The sequence below is a fragment of the Coregonus clupeaformis genome, chromosome 26, assembly GCF_020615455.1.
Source record: "Coregonus clupeaformis isolate EN_2021a chromosome 26, ASM2061545v1, whole genome shotgun sequence".
Taxonomy (NCBI): Eukaryota; Metazoa; Chordata; class Actinopteri; order Salmoniformes; family Salmonidae; genus Coregonus; species Coregonus clupeaformis.
This window is the reverse complement of record NC_059217.1, coordinates 36,792,653-36,810,084: the sequence shown is the minus strand read 5'-3', so window position 1 is coordinate 36,810,084 and position 17,432 is coordinate 36,792,653. Positions and strand designations below refer to the sequence as shown.

The 17,432-nt window shown below is 45.3% G+C and overlaps 1 protein-coding gene across 2 annotated transcripts in view; it reads left to right on the top strand.

Annotated features, from left to right (window-relative positions):
- Nucleotides 1-388: 388 nt before the first annotated feature.
- LOC123481958 (dual specificity protein phosphatase 8-like) overlaps nucleotides 389-17,432 on the top strand; it is a 68,183-nt gene continuing 51,139 nt past the window's right edge. The window contains exon 1 of one of the 2 annotated variants that reach the window (XM_045207840.1): nucleotides 389-805. The gene's annotated coding sequence lies outside the window, so the exon portion shown is untranslated. The other variant, XM_045207841.1, reaches the window with a different exon arrangement.

The window sequence follows — 17,432 nt, the reverse complement described above, 5'->3', positions numbered from 1 at the left end:
ATCAATTTTTTCTATATCCAATTTTGTCAATCTTGACTTTCTCATAAGATGTGTCTTCATTTTATTAATGGTAAAGTCATGAAAAAAAGCATTCTTTACATTGAAAATGGTGGTTTAGAGAGTTGATATTTCATTAATTCCATGGTCTTATGCCAATGGGGGTTAACCTAGACATATCCTAAGATTCTGCACACCCATTCAGCAACATTTAATCATGGTTTAACAAAATCGCTTTTTCCTGTCTCAACGAAGGTGCATGACCCATATCATCCCTGTGTGTGACCTCGCGACAGTCCAACGCGCAGCAAGCGGAATAATATTGTGCACGTCTCCTTTAAAAACCAGAGTGTCCCTTTAATCCACGGCTCAAAAGTCTGACGTCAACTAACCCCTGAGCCACAGGCTCTGATTGGCTGAAGGTGACGTCAACCTGGATTTTTTCTCTCTCTCCCCTCTGAACCATGACCTCATCCTTAGTTCATTTTAGTGCTATGGTTCACCTTCTGTTTTCCCGGAACGTTAATACCTAGATTGCTTATCTGCAATTGCGGCCACACTGCATGCCCCATATGCGAAACAATTGTTAATAGTGCTTTAATGTGTTTCGCTCCGTTCTATTCTAGCGCTGTCAACTTTGCACTGGGACAGTAGAGGCTCAGCTGTCGCACATTGTTCCATTGCCCTCGACCCATGACAAGTAAACAGTGACCAAAGTTAAAGCGCTTTGAAGAGGACTGGCATGGCACACTGTTCCTTTACACATGGAGGTTAGCTGATAACAAATCACCAAGCCGGGGAGACAGAGGTGAGTGTCTATGTTTGTGGACACCTCCCGTTGTGCAGTGTGTGATCAGTCCGCTATCTTGTCAAATAATTCCTGCACTAGCCGATTACTTTAGCAAGGGGTTGCTAGTTGGCTAGCCACAGTAGCGCGCTGCGTGGTTACGTCCCCCTGCCGCTAGCCCGCCTGTGCGCAGCCCCGAATAATGGAAATAATCAAACCTGGACTTATTTCAGCTTTATTTTTGACAAATAGCTGACCGCTTCTCTTCACATTTTCTCTCTTAATTTTATGGTAGGTGGAATGCAGTTATTTTTCTGTTTTTGTTTTGGTGCCGTTAATCATGTGCACGATGAATGAATGCGGTGGTCGTTTTTGCATGCAGATATCCACACGTCACAAGTTCACGACAGAAGAGTACATCTTCCGCACCGCACTGTATCATTCTCCATTGACGCACCGCGTGTATAATTTCATTGTCATTATCAAACCATTCACATTTTTGTGAGGTAAAAAAATACCACCAAATATTTTGTCTAAATCATATCTATTCCATATCTGGTCTTTATTGTGGTGTCCATTGGGTTTATTATGGTGCGCTCGGTTTTATTCTCGCCTCCATCTCTATGCTGGGACTGGGGGACAGAGTATTGGCACCAGGCCAGAACGACACAATACTACAAATGGATCGACAATTGTATTTCTAAATGATTGCTCTCCATCTTCTAATATTAGCCTACCGTTATTGTTATGATCATGTTATTATTTTTGCAATAACATGGTTATAACACAATATAGGCTTCTGCTATTGGCGTTTTTGTAATGTTTGTTTATGTTGTGATGTTATTCTTCATGCAGGCTAGCTTGCTGAAATATAGATGTAGGCCTATTGACCACAGAGAGGAGATGATCAGCTAAAGTAGGCTACGTCTGTGTTATGTCATTATGATCCTGTCCCTTACCATGTTCATCAAAGCATTCAGAGGGGTCCTACCTCCTGCACTGTCATCATCTGCCTGGGGATAGCCCTTATTACTTTGATAGAACAGATATTCCCATTAAAACCAGTTCTATTTAGATATTGTGTTGACATTCACACCGGGGGTGCTACAACGCCCTCAGCACCCTACTTCCCACAGCTATGCAATAACACCTCATATAGCATTTTCTGCCATTATGCCAGGAGATCCACATCTCTTGACAAAGTTGCTGGGTTAAGGACATTACAATAATATTTACACATCTGTAATGCTACATGCTCTTTATGTAAGCAGTTACAGACTTCAGAACTGGCAGCACACATGCTCAAACTTAGTTAACATAACCATAGACCACTTAAACTGGTACAACACTTCCACTCACGGCTGGCCAAAAATATCTAATTGAAAGCCACACCCACACTAAGCCACACATCCAATATAATTTCTCAGTGTGCCTTGCCTTTTCGAGTGAATTGTAAAGTTACCACCCATGACTGTATTTGTTAGTGACAGAGACATGGTTGTAGAATTCATTCATTTTCAGTCCTGTGGACTTCACCAAGTGAGTTTCTACAGTAGGAGAATGTTATCATTCAAATTATATTCTTTAATTTTATACTTACAGTGTTAATGTAACACCTCAAACAACACTATAAATATTACACTGAAAAATCAACACTAGGTAACACTGGCCAAAATGCTGTGTGTGTTCCACAGATTTCCATCCTATATGAGGTCTGTAGATGACGTTATTGGGAAGTTAATGATTAACTTGGATGATGTTACCTCATCGCTGGGTGTACTCCAGTTCATCTCTTTGTGTTTGCTTTCCCTCCACAGGCTTATGTGTAATTATTGACCTGAAGAAGACAGCCAGCACTGAGTTGTTTATTTGACATGTATTGCATAGAAGTGAGTTAATTGTTTTAAATGTATTGCAAAGCATCCATCCTGAAAAATTAGAGTTAAAATAATTGACTCAGTTTGAAACTTTTGGTCATTTTTTAAAGTCATGTTTCATTTCTTTTGGGCTACTACAGCACCCAAAGTGTCATCTATATTTTGGATAGCATTATCCTGACCCTATTCTGTAATCCTTCTCCTGGTTAGTGTATGAACCTGTTCCAATGCACTAGTAAGTGGTCAGTAGTGTTGGAGCCAGCTGTAGCCCCTGTGGTGGTACCCTACCCTACAGTACCCACTACACAGCATCCTCCCTCTGTCCTCCTCATGCCCCGTGCTCTCCCCAATACAGGCTGTTTCCATGGAAACCTAGCAATCTGCTCCAGTCAGTCCCGCCTGTTTCCTACTTCTTCTCTTCTGTACCTCAGAGTTTCAGAAATAAAAGCAGGCTCCCGCTGGCTATTTTAGGTAGTTAGGGCTTTTTCTTCTAAATCTCTGAATGCTTTTTACTGTTTCTAAATGCAAGATGGAGGATACTAGTTGTGCAGGGTAGGGAATGTCAATGTGGTTGCCATGTTCAGTAAGTATACTGCGTTGCCATGTTGGATGGATGAGGATGCTGAGGTTGGGGGCTCCCCTTCTCTCCTCTCTTCCCTCCCTTTCAGTTTAGACAGACAGAAGCGAATGAGAGGCGAGCTGTGATGCAATGATGGTGTGAGTTGGTACCTCTACAGATCTAACCTGCAGACCCCTCCCTTCCCTGCTGGTACCTCTCTCCTCCTCAATACTACACCCCTCCCTTCCCTGCTGGTACCTCTCTCCTCCTCAATACTACACCCCTCCTCTCCCTGCTGGTACCTCTCTCCTCCTCAATACTACACCCCTCCTCTCCCTGCTGGTACCTCTCTCCTCCTCAATACTACACCCCCTCCTCTCCCTGCTGGTACCTCTCTCCTCCTCAATACTACACCCCTCCTCTCCCTGCTGGTACCTCTCTCCTCCTCAATACTACACCCCTCCCTTCCCTGCTGGTACCTCTCTCCTCCTCAATACTACACCCCTCCCTTCCCTGCTGGTACCTCTCTCCTCCTCAATACTACACCCCTCCTCTCCCTGCTGGTACCTCTCTCCTCCTCAATACTACACCCCTCCTCTCCCTGCTGGTACCTCTCTCCTCCTCAATACTACACCCCTCCTCTCCCTGCTGGTACCTCTCTCCTCCTCAATACTACACCCCTCCCTTCCCTGCTGGTACCTCTCTCCTCCTCAATACTACACCCCTCCTCTCCCTGCTGGTACCTCTCTCCTCCTCAACACTACACCCCTCCTCTCCCTGCTGGTACCTCTCTCCCTCCCTCCCTCCTCTCCCCACCCCACCCCCACCCCACCTCTCCCCTCCCCTCCTCTCCTCTCCCAGCCCCGTCCTTGTTGTCCGCACGAGAGAATGACATAGAATAAGGGGGAGAGAGAGAGTGAGAAAGGGAGGGAGAAAAAGGGAGGGCTCGGGCGCCGTTAGACATATGCAGCGTCAGTGTGTGTTGTGTTCAACAGCAGCATGACAGAGAGGATATGATCACGTCTCATCCTGCTCTCTGGTACTGCACTGTCTGTCTGAAGGACTCGACTCACATAGACACGCTGTGGGGATGTCATGAGGCATGGTAAGGATGACACAGGGATACTAATATCCTTGGTGCAGTGAGGCTACACTAGCTGCTAGCTCAGGTGAGGAAATCAAATCTGTCTTTCTATTGGTCTGGGAATAGAGGAGGGGGGCGTGTGTGGGTCTTTGTTTACATGCATGTGATGTGATGTGTTTTGTACTATGTGTTGTTGTGTGTGCTTTACTTGTATCCCATCTTACATGTCAAGAGACGGTAGAGTAGAGGGAATAGTGAGCACAAGATGTTGAAAATACATATTTTCAACCAAAAAATACATTTTCTATGTCTTTTCAATGTCTTTTGCTCAGTGTAGTCCCAGTGTCCTTGTGTTATGCTGGAGGACTCTGTTAGCTCTAGCAGTCTACATATAGAAGTTAGTTAGCTCTTCCATGTTCCAGATGCTGTGCTAGCACTGGGTACATTGCCAAGCAGCCACTGTAGATATATTGACATCTATGTCAGAGGGCTGCTCACTGGCTAGTGAAGGAGGTGATGGAAGAAAATAGCCCTGTTATGTAAGAACTACACTAGGAAAGACATGGGTATGCTAATGGATGTTGTGTGCTGTTGACAGTTTCAAAGACTCTTATTGTGACACACTTCGTGGCTCTATTCAATATGTATCGCCGATGTTCAGAGTTACAGCTTTATTCTCTCTCCTCTCTCTCTTCTGCTTCTATATTCTATATAGCTCTATTCTCCCTTCTCTCTCTCTCTTTTCTATCTCTCTCTTGTACCTCTATATCAGGGGTATTCAACCCTTACCCAACTAGGTCCAGAGCCTGCTGGTTTTCTGTTCTACCTGATAATTAATTGCACCCACCTGATATCCCAGGTCTAAATGAGTCCATGATTAGAGGGGAACAATGAAAAAAAATGCAATGGTACTGGCTTCCAGGTATCTGTCCTATCTTCTATCTCCATCTCTCTCTTCTATCTGTCCTATCTTCTATCTGTCCTATCTTCTATCTCCATCTCTTTCTTATATCTGTCCTATCTTCTATCTGTCCTATCTTCTATCTCCATCTCTTTCTTATATCTGTCCTATCTTCTATCTGTCCTATCTTCTATCTCCATCTCTCTCTTCTATCTGTCCTATATTCTATCTGTCCTATCTTCTATCTTTTAATTCTATCTTTATTTAACCAGATAAGCCAGTTGAGAACAAGTTCTCATTTACAACTGCGACCTGGCCAAGATAAAGCAAAGCAGTGCGATAACAACAACACAGAGTTACATATGGAATAACCAAAACGTACAGTCAATAACACAATAGAAAATCTATATACAGTGTGTGCAAATGTAGTAAGTTATGGCGGTAAGGCAATAAATAGGCCATAGTGCAAAATAATTACAATTAGTATTAACACTGGAGTGATAGATGTGCAGAAGATGATGTGCAAATAGAGATACTGGGGTGCAAATTAGCAAAATAAATAACAATGTAAATAACAATATGGGGATGAGGTAGTTGGGTGGGCTAATTACAGATGGGCTGTGTACAGGTGCAGTGATCGGTAAGCTGCTCTGACAACTGATACTTAAAGTTAGTGAGGGAGATAAGTGTCTCCAGCTTCTCCAGAGATTTTTGCAGTTCGTTCCAGTGATTGGCAGCAGAGAACTGGAAGGAATGGCGGCCAAAGGAGGTGTTGGCTTTGGGGATGACCAGTGAGATATACCTGCTGGAACGCATACTACGGGTGGGTGTTGCTATGGTGACCAATGATCTAAGATAAGGCGGGGATTTGCCTAGAAGTGATTTATAGATGACCTGGAGCCAGTGGGTTTGGCGACGAATATGTAGTGAGGGCCAGCCAACGAGAGCGTACAGGTCACAATGGTGGGTAGTATATGGGGCTTTGGTGACAAAACGGATGGCACTGTGATAGACTACATCCAATTTGCTGAGTAGAGTGTTGGAAGCTATTTTGTAAATGACATCGCCGAAGTCAAGGATCGGTAGGATAGTCAGTTTTACGAGGGCATGTTTAGCAGCATGAGTGAAGGAGGCTTTGTTGCGAAATAGGAAGCCGATTCTAGATTTAACTTTGGATTGGAGATGCTTAATGTGAGTCTGGAAGGAGAGTTTACGGTCTAACTAGACACCTAGGTATTTGTAGTTGTCCACATACTCTAGGTCAGACCCGTCGAGAGTAGTGTTTCTAGTCGGGTGGGCGGGTGCCAGCAGCGTTCGATTGAAGAGTATGCATTTAGTTTTACTAGTGTTTAAGAGCAGTTGGAGGCTACTGAAGGAGTGTTGTATGGCATTGAAGCTCGTTTGGAGGATTGTTAACACAGTGTCCAATGAAGGGCCAGATGTATACAAAATGGTGTTGTCTGCGTAGAGGTGGATCTGAGAGTCACCAGCAGCAAGAGTGATAATAATAATAATAATAATAATAATAATAATAAATAATATGCCATTTAGCAGACGCTTTTATCCAAAGCGACTTACAGTCGTGCGTGCATACATGTTTTTGTGTATGGGTGGTCCCGGGGATCGAACCCACTACCTTGGCGTTACAAGCGCCGTGCTCTACCAGCTGAGCTACAGAGTGACATCATTGATATACACAGAGAATAGAGTCAGCCCGAGAATTGAACCCTGTGGCACCCCCATAGAGACTGCCAGAGGTCCAGACAACAGGCCCTCCGATTCGACACATTGAACTCTATCTGAGAAGTAGTTGGTGAACCAGGCGAGGCAGTCATTTGAGAAACCAAGGCTATTTAATCTGCCAATAAGAATGCGGTGATTGACAGAGTCAAAAGCCTTGGCCAGGTCGATGAAGACGGCTGCACAGTACTGTCTTTTATTGATCGCGGTTATTATATCGTTTAGGACCTTGAGCGTGGCTGAGGTGCACCCATGACCAGCTCGGAAACCAGATTGCATAGCGGAGAAGGTACGGTGGGATTCGAAATGGTCGGTGATCTGTTTGTTAACTTGGCTTTCAAATATTTTCGAAAGGCAGGGCAGGATGGATATAGGTCTGTAACAGTTTGGATCTAGAGGGGGATGACCGCGGCAGCTTTCCAATCTCTGGGGATCTCAGATGATACGAAAGAGAGGTTGAACAGGCTAGTAATAGGGGTTGCGACAATTTCGGCGGCTAATTTTAGAAAGAAAGGGTCCAGATTGTCTAGCCCAGCTGATTTGTAGGGGTCCAGATTTAGCAGCTCTTTCAGGACATCAGCTATCTGAATTTGGGTGAAGAAGAAGTGGGGGGGGCATGGACAAGTTGCAGCGGAGGGTGCAGAGCTGGTGACCGGGTTAGGGGTAGCCAGGTGGAAAGCATGGCCAGCCATAGCAAAATGCTTCTTGAAATTCTCGATTATCGTAGATTTATCGGTGGTGACAGTGTTTCCTAGCCTCAGTGTAGTGGGTAGCTGGGAGGAGGTGCTCTTATTCTCCATGGACTTTACAGTGTCCCAAAACATTTTGGAGTTAGTGCTGCAGGATGCACATTTCTGTTTGAAAAAGTTAGCCTTTGCTTTCCTAACTGCTTGTGTATATTGGTTCCTGACTTCCCTGAAAAGTTGCATATCGCAGGGGCTGTTCGATGCTGTCCTATCTTCTATCTCCATCTCTCTCTTCTATTTCCATCTCTCTCTTCTATCTCTATCTCTCTCTTCTATTTCCATCTCTCTCTTCTATTTCCATCTCTCTCTTCTATTTCCATCTCTCTCTTCTATTTCCATCTCTCTCTTCTCTCTTCTATCTCCATCTCTCTCTTCTATCCCTCTTCTATCTCCATCTCGCAGTCAAGTTCTTCCACACCGATCTCGACAAACCATTTCTGTATGGACCTTGCTTTGTGCATTGGGGCATTGTCATGCTGAAACAGGAAAGGGCCTTCCCCAAACTGTTGCCACAAAGTTGGAAGCACATAATGATCTAGAATGTCATTGTATGCTGTAGCGTTAAGATTTCCCTTCATTGGCACTAAGGGGCCTAGCCCGAACCATTATGAAAAACAGCCCCAGACCATTATTCCTCCTCCACCAAACTTTACAGTTGGCACTATGCATTCGGGCAGGTAGTGTTATCCTGGCATCCGCCAAACCCAGATTCATCCGTCAGACTGCCAGATGGTGAAGCGTGATTCATCACTCCAGAGAACACGTTTCCACTGCTCCAGAGTCCAATGGCGGCGAGCTTTACACGGCTCCAGCCGACACTTGTGCGCTTGTGTGCGGCTGCTCGGCCATGGAAACCCATTTCATGAAGCTCCCGACGAACAGTTCTTGTGCTGACGTTGCTTCCAGAGGCAGTTTGGAACTCGTAGTGAATGTTGCAACCAAGGACAGACGACTTGTACGCGCTACACGCATCAGCACTCGGTGGTCCCATTCTGTGAGCTTCTGCGGCCTACCAATTCACGGCTGAGCCGTTGTTGCTTCTAGACAGTTCCACTTCACAATGACAGCACTTGACCGGGGCAGCTCTAGCAGAGCATAAATTTTATGAACTGACTTGTTGGAAAGGTGGTATCCTATGACGGTGCCACGTTGAAAGTCACTGAGCTCTTCAGTACGGAGTGTTTGTCTATGGAGATTTTATGGATGTGTGCTCGATTTTATACACCTGTCAGCAACGGGTGTGGCTGAAATAGCCGAATCCACTAATTTGAAGGGGTGTTCACATACTTTTGGCCATGTAGTGTATCTTATAATATACACTGCTCAAAAAAATAAAGGGAACACTTAAACAACACATCCTAGATCTGAATGAATGAAATAATCTTATTAAATACTTTTTTCTTTAAATAGTTGAATGTGCTGACAACAAAATCACACAAAATTTATCAATGGAAATCAAATTTATCAACCCATGGAGGTCTGGATTTGGAGTCACCCTCAAAATTAAAGTGGAAAACCACACTACAGGCAGATCCAACTTTGATGTAATGTCCTTAAAACAAGTCAAAATGAGGCTCAGTAGTGTGTGTGGCCTCCACGTGCCTGTATGACCTCCCTACAACGCCTGGGCATGCTCCTGATGAGGTGGCGGATGGTCTCCTGAGGGATCTCCTCCCAGACCTGGACTAAAGCATCCGCCAACTCCTGGACAGTCTGTGGTGCAACGTGGCGTTGGTGGATGGAGCGAGACATGATGTCCCAGATGGGCTCAATTGGATTCAGGTCTGGGGAACGGGCGGGCCAGTCCATAGCATCAATGCCTTCCTCTTGCAGGAACTGCTGACACACTCCAGCCACATGAGGTCTAGCATTGTCTTGCATTAGGAGGAACCCAGGGCCAACCGCACCAGCATATGGTCTCACAAGGGGTCTGAGGATCTCATCTCGGTACCTAATGGCAGTCAGGCTACCTCTGGCGAGCACATGGAGGGCTGTGCGGCCCCCCAAAGAAATGCCACCCCACCCCACACCATGACTGACCCACCGCCAAACCGGTCATGCTAGAGGATGTTGCAGGCAGCAGAACATTCTCCACGGCGTCTCCAGACTCTGTCACGTCTGTCACATGTGCTCAGTGTGAACCTGCATTCATCTGTGAAGAGCACAGGGCGCCAGTGGCGAATTTGCCAATCTTGGTGTTCTCTGGCAAATGCCAAACGTCCTGCACGGTGTTGGGCTGTAAGCACAACCCCCACCTGTGGACGTCGGGCCCTCATACCACCCTCAGTCTGTTTCTGACCGTTTGAGCAGACACATGCACATTTGTGGCCTGCTGGAGGTCATTTTGCAGGGCTCTGGCAGTGCTCCTCCTGCTCCTCCTTGCACAAAGGCGGAGGTAGCGGTCCTGCTGCTGGGTTGTTGCCCTCCTACGGCCTCCTCCACGTCTCCTGATGTACTGGCCTGTCTCCTGGTAGCGCCTCCATGCTCTGGACACTACGCTGACAGACACAGCAAACCTTCTTGCCACAGCTCGCATTGATGTGCCATCCTGGATGAGCTGCACTACCTGAGCCACTTGTGTGGATTGTAGACTCCGTCTCATGCTACCACTAGAGTGAAAGCACCGCCAGCATTGAAAAGTGACCAAAACATCAGCCAGGAAGCATAGGAACTGAGAAGTGGTCTGTGGTCACCACCTGCAGAACCACTCCTTTATTGGGGGTGTCTTGCTAATTTCCACCTGTTGTCTATTCCATTTGCACAACAGCATGTGACATTTATTGTCAATCAGTGTTGCTTCCTAGGTGGACAGTTTGATTTCACAGAAGTGTGATTGACTTGGAGTTACATTGTGTTGTTTAAGTGTTCCCTTTATTTTTTTGAGCAGTGTATCTCTGACCATCTCTGGATAGTGCCAATACAATACTGAGATATTCACATTAACTTGATGCCAGAGCCATGAAGCGCAGTACAATACCATACAAGTGACTGTTAAATGGTAAGAAATGTATTTAAACAGCATTTCACTGTAATTACAAGGGATAAGAGTGAGCAGGTTGGCTGTAGGCGTTTGCATATTAATGAATAGTAAGTGTTTTATATCACTTGCACTTCTAGAGGCCTAAACAAAGGTTTCCAAACTGGCCATGACTACAGTGTCATTATAAGGTGTAGGACCTGCTAGAACTCTGACCTTTTCCTTACATAGATCTACTACCACATATCACTTAAATTGGGACAGGACTCTCACTAACGGGTGCAACAAATATATCCTCTTATTCATTCTACTCCCACAATGCATTTAGTGTACAAAACAGCAGGAACAGATCAAATCAAAATGTATTTGCCACATGCGCCGAATACAACAGGTGTAGACATTACAGTGAAATGCTTACTTACAAGCCCTTAACCAACAATGCATTTTTTTTAAATAAAAAAGTAAAATAAAAAAAGAGTTAAGTAAAAAAATAAAAGCAAATAACTAAAGAGCAGCAGTAAAATAAAATAACAGTATGGAGGCTATATACAGGGGGGTACCGGTGCAGAGTCAATGTGCGGGGGCACCGGCTAGTCGAGGTAATTGAGGTAATATGTACATGTGGGTAGAGTTAAAGTGACTATATAAATAATAAACAGAGTAGCAGCAGTGTAAAAGAGGGGGAGGGGGTGTGGTGGGGTGGGGGGGCCGTGCAAATAGTCCGGGTAGCCATGATTAGCTGTTCAGGAGTATTATGGCTTGGGGGTAGAAGCTGTTGAGAAGCCTTTTGGACCTAGACTTGGTGCTCCGGTACCGCTTGCCGTGCGGTAGCAGAGAGAACAGTCTATGACTAGGATGGCTGGAGTCTTTGACAATTTTGAGGGCCTTCCTCTGACACCGCCTGGTATAGAGGTCCTGGATGGCAGGAAGCTTGGCCCCAGTGATGTACTGGGCCGTACGCACTACCCTCTGTAGTGCCTTGCGGTCAGAGGCCGAGCAGTTGCCATACCAGGCGATGATGCAACCAGTCAGGATGCTCTCGATGGTGCAGCTGTATAACTTTTTGAGGATCTGAGGACCCATGCCAAATCTTTTCAGTCTCCTGAGGGTGAATAGGCTTTGTCGTGCCCTCTTCACGACTGTCTCGGTGTGTTTGGACCATGATAGTTTGTTGGTCATGTGGACACCAAGGAACTCTCAACCTGTTCCACTATAGCCCCGTCGATGAAAATTGGGGCGTGCTCAGTCCTCTTTTTTTTCCCTGTAGTCCACAATCATCTCCTAAGTCTCGATCACGTTGAGGGAGAGGTTGTTATCCTGTCACCACACGGCCAGGTCTCTGACCTCCCCCCTATAGGCTGTCTCATCGTTGTCGGTGATCAGGCCTACCACAGTTGTGTCGTCGGCAAACTTAATGACGGTGTTGGAGTCGTGCCTGGCCATGCAGTCATGGGTAAACAGGGAGTACAGGAGGGGACTGAGCACGCACCCCTGAGGGGCCCCCGTTTTGAGGATCAGCGTGGCAGATGTATTGTTACCTACCCTTACCACCTGGGGGCAACCCGTCAGGAAGTCCAGGATCCAGTTGCAGAGGGAGGTGTTTAGTCCCAGGATCCTTAGCTTAGTGATGAGCTTTGAGGGCACTATGGTGTTGAACGCTGAGCTGTAGTTAATGAATAGCATTCTCACGTAGGTGTTCCTCTTGTCCAGGTGGGAAAGGGCAGTGTGGAGAGCGATTGAGATTGCGTCATCTGTTGGGGCGGTATGCGAATTGGAGTGGGTCTAGGGATTCTGGGAAAATGGTGTTGATGTGAGCCATGACCAGCCTTTCAAAGCACTTAATGGCTACAGACTTGAGTGCTACGGGTCGGTAGTCATTTAGGCAGGTTATCTTAGTGTCCTTGGGCACAGGGACTATGGTGGTCTGCTTGAAACATGTTGGTATTACAGACTCAGTCAGGGACATGTTGAAAATGTCAGTGAAGACACTTGCCAGTTGGTCAGCACATGCTCGGAGTACACGTCCTGGTAATCCGTCTGAATGTTGACCTGCTTAAAAGTCTTACTCACATCGGCTACGGAGAGCGTGATCACATAGTCATCAGGAACAGCTGATGCTCTCATGCATGCGTAAGTGTTGCTTGCCTAGAAGCGAGCATAGAAGTGATTTAGCTCGTCTGGTAGGCTTGTGTCACTGGGCAGCTCACGGCTGTGCTTCCCTTTGTAGTCTGTAATAGTTTTCAAGCCCTGCCACATCCGACGAGCGTCAGAGCCGGTGTAGTACGATTCAATCTTAGTCTTTTATTGACTGTTTGCCTGTTTGATGGTTCGTCGGAGGGCATAGCGGGATTTCTTATAAGCGTCTGGGTTAGAGTCCCGCTCCTTGAAAGCGGCAGCTTTACCCTTTAGCTCAGTGCGGATGTTGCCTGTAATCCATGGCTTCTGGTTGGGGTATGTGCGTACGGTCACTGTGGGGACGACGTCATCGATGCACTTATTGATGAAGCCAGTGACTGATGTGGTGTACTCCTCAATGCTATCTGAAGAATCCCGGAACATATTCCAGTCTGTGCTAGCAAAACAATCCTATAGCTTAGCATCTGCGTCATCTGACCACTTTTTTATTAACCGAGTCACTGGTGCTTCCTGCTTTAGTTTTTGCTTATAAGCAGGAATCAGGAGGATAGAGTTATGGTCAGATTTGCCAAATGGAGGGCGAGGGAGAGCTTTGTACGCGTCTCTGTGTGTGGAGTAAAGGTGGTCTAGAGTTTTTATTCCTCTGGTTGGACATTTAACATGCTGGTAGAAATGAGGTAGAACGGATTTAAGTTTCCCTGCATTAAAGTCCCCGGCCACTAGGAGCGCTACCTCTGGATGAGCGTTTTCCTGTTTACTTATGGCCTTATACAGCTCATTGAGTGCAATCTTAATGCCAGCATCGGTTTGTGGTGGTAGATAGACAGCTATGAAAAATATAGATGAAAAGTCTCTTGGTAAATAGTGTGGTCTACAGCTGCTCTTTCCATGACATAGACTGACCAGGTGAATCAAGGTGAAAGATATGATCCCTTATTGATGACACCTGTTAAATCCACTTCAATCAGTGTAGCTGAAGGGGAGGAGACAGGTTAAAGAAGGATTTTTAAGCCTTGAGACAATTGAGGTATGTATTGTCTATTTGTGCCATTCAGAAGGTGAATAGGCAAGACAAAATATGTAAGTACCTTTGAACAGGGTATGGTAGTAGGTGACAGGCGCAACGGTTTGAATGTGTCAACAACTGCAACGCTGCTGGGTTTTTCACGCTCAACCGTTTCCTGTGTGTATCAAGAAAGGTCCACCACCCAAAGGACATCCAAACAACTTGACACAACTGTGGGAAGCATTGGAGTCAACATGGGCCAGCATCCCTGTGGAACGCTTTCGACGCTTTGGAGAGTCCATGCCCCAACGAATTGAGGCTGTTCTGAGGGCAGAAGGGAGTGCAACTCATTATTAGGAAGGTTTACCTAATGTTTTGTACACTCAGTGTATTTCTCCACAATGCACCATAATTTACAGAATGCTGCAGTAAATATAAAAGTAGCAATACAGTTCATTTTTGTTAAATTGTATCAAATAAAAGCAGCAATTGCTAATAGTGAATATTTAATTATATATTACACTATGCCAACTGATATTTGGTGTTTTCTATCACCTTGCACATTAGGCCTTAACAAAGTTCTCTAAACTGACAGTGACTACAAGGCAAAACAGATCAAAAGGACATGGTTAGCTGCTCAACCATTAAAGGTTTGTGACTTGCTGCCACTCTGATTTGTTCCCTATATAAATGTAGTTGTTAGGGAACCACTACCACATATCTCTTAAATTGGTACAGCACTCACACTAATAGGTGCAACAAATATACAGTGGGGAAAAAAAGTATTTAGTCAGCCACCAATTGTGCATGTTCTCCCACTTAAAAAGATGAGAGAGGCCTGTAATTTTCATCATAGGTACACGTCAACTATGACAGACAAAATGAGAGAAAGAAATCCAGAAAATCACATTGTAGGATTTTTTATGAATTTATTTGCAAATTATGGTGGAAAATAAGTATTTGGTCAATAACAAAAGTTTCTCAATACTTTGTTATATACCCTTTGTTGGCAATGACACAGGTCAAACGTTTTCTGTAAGTCTTCACAAGGTTTTCACACACTGTTGCTGGTATTTTGGCCCATTCCTCCATGCAGATCTCCTCTAGAGCAGTGATGTTTTGGGGCTGTCGCTGGGCAACACAGACTTTCAAATCCCTCCAAAGATTTTCTATGGGGTTGAGATCTGGAGACTGGCTAGGCCACTCCAGGACCTTGAAATGCTTCTTACGAAGCCACTCCTTCGTTGCCCGGGCGGTGTGTTTGGGATCATTGTCATGCTGAAAGACCCAGCCACGTTTCATCTTCAATGCCCTTGCTGATGGAATGAGGTTTTCACTCAAAATCTCACGATACATGGCCCCATTCATTCTTTCCTTTACACGGATCAGTCGTCCTGGTCCCTTTAAAGAAAAACAGCCCCAAAGCATGATGTTTCCACCCCCATGCTTCACAGTAGGTATGGTGTTCTTTGGATGCAACTCAGCATTCTTTGTCCTCCAAACACGACGAGTTGAGTTTTTACCAAAAAGTTATATTTTGGTTTCATCTGACCATATGACATTCTCCCAATCCTCTTCTGGATCATCCAAATGCACTCTAGCAAACTTCAGACGGGCCTGGACATGTACTGGCTTAAGCAGGGGGACACGTCTGGCACTGCAGGATTTGAGTCCCTGGCGGCGTAGTGTGTTACTGATGGTAGGCTTTGTTACTTTGGTCCCAGCTCTCTGCAGGTCATTCACTAGGTCCCCCGTGTGGTTCTGGGATTTTTGCTCACCGTTCTTGTGATCATTTTGACCCCACGGGGTGAGATCTTGCGTGGAGCCCCAGATCGAGTGAGATTATCAGTGGTCTTGTATGTCTTCCATTTCCTAATAATTGCTCCAACAGTTGATTTCTTCAAACCAAGCTGCTTACCTATTGCAGATTCAGTCTTCCCAGCCTGGTGCTGGTCTACAATTTTGTTTCTGGTGTCCTTTGACAGCTCTTTGGTCTTGGCCATAGTGGAGTTTGGAGTGTGACTGTTTGAGGTTGTGGACAGGTGTCTTTTATACTGATAACAAGTTCAAACAGGTGCCATTAATATAGGTAACGAGTGGAGGACAGAGGAGCCTCTTAAAGAAGAAGTTACAGGTCTGTGAGAGCCAGAAATCTTGCTTGTTTGTAGGTGACCAAATACTTATTTTCCACCATAATTTGCAAATAAATTCATTAAAAATCCTACAATGTGATTTTCTGGATTTTTTTTCCTCAATTTGTCTGTCATAGTTGACGTGTACCTATGATGAAAATTACAGGCCTCTCTCATCTTTTTAAGTGGGAGAACTTGCACAATTGGTGGCTGACTAAATACTTTTTTCCCCCACTGTAGCTTCTTACAAGACACGCCTCAAAATATGTTAATGAGCGAGAAACAACAATACCATGCACCCAAGGTTTTTGGGGCTCTACAAAATGCAGTATGGTACTGTATTTTGAATTACAGGAACTTACTGGCAGCAATTGGCCAGTAGGTTACTGTAGAGTTTCAGGACAAGGTTTGTATAATTTCTAAAATACAGTATATTGCCGTATTCTGTGGGGGTACAGCGTTCTCGCTTACGGGTGAAACAAATATAGCCTCTTACAACACACAGCATTTTCCCACAGTGCACCATAATTAATACTGTAAAACACATTTATGGTATTTTACTGTGCATTCTACGGTAATCTACTGTATCATACTGATTAACACAGTAAGTTACAGATAAGATTACAAAAACGGCTAACAGTGTAGCCTTGAGCTAGATGTGTTGCTAGGCTCAAAGTTCCTCACAGAATAACAACCCTTCCTTCCCCCTCCCCTCCCCGTGCGGTGGCAATATGTCATAGTAGGGGTTAGAGGTTGTTGAGCAGATCATGGCCCCCGTCCACGGACACTGCTGACTGACTGCTGACCAGAGCTCTCGCTCTCTCTCTCTCTCGCTCTCTCTCTGTCGCCCACCAAGTCCCACTGTTCTATTGGACATGACTGAATGTTTCTTGTTTTCTCTCTCTCACGCACACTTTTCTGTCTCCCACCTCTCTCTCACACATACGCACATAAATTATTTCCCTTTCTCTCTCACATACCCTTTCTTCCTCTCTCCCACTCCTTACACACATGGTGCCTTTCTTTCTTTCTCTCAAATCTCTTTCACTTCTCTCTTCCTCCCTTTCTCTTTGTGTAGTACATGGTTGTCAGTATGTGAATGGTGCATTTCTACTCTCCAGGAAAGCTATACTGGCTACTGTTGTTGTCGTGGAGATGTTATCCTGATGCATTGTTTACAGTCCTGGTCAGGCCTCCTGTAGCTCAGTTGGTAGAGCATGGTGCTTGCAATGCCACGGTTGTGGGTTCGATTCCCACGGGGGGCCAGTATGAAAAATTTACGCACTCACTAACTGTAAGTCGCTCTGGATAAGAGCGTCTGCTAAATGACTAAAATGTATTAGCCGCAATGTCTGTTTTTTCATAGGAAAGCCTCTCTCTCTTTCTCTTTTGTCTGGGGTGTAAACCTTCCTTTACACAGTAAGCAAGAGGATAGGTGACATGTATTTTTCATGACGCAGCGTAGCAGAGGATAAATAAAACAACATGGC